At 44.9% G+C, this 3045-nt stretch overlaps 1 long non-coding RNA gene across 1 annotated transcript in view; it reads right to left on the reverse strand.

Moving 5' to 3' along the window:
- LOC121380416 overlaps positions 1-3045 on the reverse strand; it is a 29187-nt gene that overhangs the window by 25049 nt on the left and 1093 nt on the right. The window lies entirely within an intron of this gene.

A 3045-nucleotide genomic window follows, 5' to 3' on the forward strand; every position in this document is an offset into this window, starting at 1 on the left:
GGAGGGTTTCGGCTAGTCACAGCTTTCGCAGATGTAGGCAGATACTGCAAACCTCAACCTTCACTTATGCCAGATGTTGATTCAGTTCTTCGACGCCTTGCATCATGGAAGTACATAATTACAACTGATCTCACACATGCATTCTACCAGATTCCATTGGCACGTCACTCTATGAAGTACTGTGGTGTGGCGACACCATTCAAGGGAATTCGCGTGTATTCCAGATGTGCTATGGGTATGCCTGGTTCTGAAACTGCCCTCGAGGAGCTCATGTGTCGAGTTCTTGGTCATCTCTTACAGGAAGGTGTAGTCACAAAGTTGGCTGATGATTTGTATTGTGGAGCTGATACCCTCGATGACCTTTTGGCTACTTGGCACCGCGTGCTTGATGCTCTCCAAGTCAATAATATCAAGCTATCGCCCAATAAGACTGTCATCTGTCCTTTATCTGTTATCATTCTTGGATGGAAGTGGAAGCAAGGTACTATGACCGCAACTCCGCATAGAATAGCTGCTCTTTCCTCGTGTCCTGCGCCCGAAAGGATTCACGGTCTTCGATCCTTCATTGGCTCTTACAAAGTATTGGCTCGTGTTCTCCCACACTGCGCCAGCCACATCGCACCACTTGACAATGAACAAGCAGGGAAACAGTCTCAAGACAGAATCAACTGGTCTGACACCTTAGTGCATGCCTTTAAATCTGCTCAGATGGCTCTTCACTCCAATCGAACAATTACATTACCTCGCCCTGATGATCAGCTGTGGATAGTAACCGATGGCTCCATGAAACAAAATGGCATTGGTGCTACATTGTATATTACTCGGGAAGGTAAACTGCATCTTGTCGGTTTCTTCAGTGCAAAGCTTCGAGAGAGACAGATCCTGTGGTTATCATGTGAAGTAGAGGTTTTATCCATCGCTGTGGCCACAAAACATTTCTCTCCATATATCATCCAATCCAAACACAAGGCATGTATTCCTACGGACAGCAAACCCTGTGTTCAAGCCTTTGAGAAGCTGTGCCGAGGTGAATTCTCTGCAAGCCCACGTGTTTCCACCTTTCTCTCCACCGTTAGCCGGTACCAAGCCTCTGTTCGACACTTGTCTGGGTCTGCTAACATTCCATCTGATTTTGCCAGTCGCAATGCACCAGACTGTGCGGATACGTCTTGTCAAGTATGCTCCTTTGTACAACGTACAGAAGATTCGGTTGTTCGAGGCATTTCTATCCAGGATATCATGGGTGGCCGTGCTCATATACCTTATACCAGCAGAGCTGCATGGCTGTCTATCCAGTCCGAGTGTCCAGACTTACGACGTACACATGCCCATCTGAAACAAGGGACGCGTCCTTCCAGAAAACTCACAAACATCAAAGACATTAAACGTTATCTTAACGTAGCATCTATTGCTAAAGATGGTCTTCTCGTTGTGAAACGCACTGAGCCATTAGTACCTATACGTGAATGCATTATTGTACCACGAGAAACACTTGATGGTCTTATCACAACTTTACACATTCAACTTGATCACCCATCATCTCATCAACTGAAGCTTGTGGTGCGTCGGCACTTCTATGCTCTTGATATGGACACCACAATCGAACGCATTACCAGCAGTTGTCATCAGTGTTCTTCATTGTCCAAGTTACCTCACACTCTTACTACACAGTCCACCTGTGATGCTCCTGACACCATTGGTCAATCATTCGCGGCTGATGTTATGAAAAGTGACCGTCAGTTAATCTTTGTGATTCGAGAATGTGTCACCTCTTATACAGCAGCCTGTATGATAGAGAACGAACGTAGTGAGTCCTTGCGAAACACATTGGTTCAGTTGTGTTTAGAACTTAAACCACTTGATGGGCCACCTGCTGTAGTTCGTGTTGATCCTGCACCTGGTTTCACTGCACTCAAGAATGACAAGTTGCTTGAACGCCACGGCTTACGACTAGAAATTGGCAGAGCTAAGAATGTAAACAAGAACCCTGTGGCTGAACGAGCCATTCAGGAGCTGAGACATGAATTACTATGCCAGGATCCCATTGGAGGTGCAACAACCCCACTGACACTTTCAATTGCACGGTCTCTCATCTCGTGAAATGTGGACCCAACGTGACCAATTTTCCAACACTCAGATACCACTTTCAGATAGCAACCTTATCCAGAAGCAGCATGAGCTACGTCACGTTAACCACTCCTACAGTGAGATGTCCAAAGCCCCATCCGGAAGAAAACCTACTACTCAGCATATTGAGGTTGGTGATCTTGTGTATCTTTACAATGACAAAAGCAAGTTGCGTGCCCGCAACCGATACCGTGTGGTTTCAGTTGAGGATTCCTGGTGCAATGTCAGGAAGTTTGTAGCGTCACAGCTACGAAGCACCTCTTATCGTGTGAAACTATCGGACTGCTACAGAGTTACCTCTCAAATAGAGAAATTGCCACCATATCTCGACGATGGTTACAGTTGTGACAGTTGTGATATTCCCAGTACCTCGATTCCGCCTTTACCGGACGTACCTTCTGAGATATCCATGTCTGCAGGAGAATCTCCGGAGTTCTCAGCATCCAGCAGTCTTCCATACGATGACCAAATTCCTATCACTGACAATGACTTTCCCTTACCTGAGTCCACCATATCTAACACAGGCAGTCCAGGTGTTTTGAAGCGTTTTACCCGCTCAAAACGTCTCCCTATTAAGTTCAAAGACTACGACATGAACTGATAATTCCTGATTGGTGATACCTCCAATGAACACTTGTCTATCACCACTGATTATTAAGTACATTTCAGTGTTTTATTATTGCTATTAATTTTTTTCTTCTTTTCACTATATGAGAGACAAACTGAGGCCAGTATTTGTTTTCTCAAGGTCTGAGAGCACTTAATTCGTTTTTATTTATGTTACCAATTAGATTATAGAGAAGAGGGGGGAAAAAAGAGGTCACGCCATAGTGGTTAAGTGTTTATCAAGCATTGTTGTTAGGAAAGCAGTGATGTCTAAAATATATTGAGTTCCGTTTCCGGTTTCCTGTTGTTGGG

This window comes from Gigantopelta aegis, chromosome 9, assembly GCF_016097555.1.
Source record: "Gigantopelta aegis isolate Gae_Host chromosome 9, Gae_host_genome, whole genome shotgun sequence".
In the NCBI taxonomy this organism is placed as follows: Eukaryota; Metazoa; Mollusca; class Gastropoda; order Neomphalida; family Peltospiridae; genus Gigantopelta; species Gigantopelta aegis.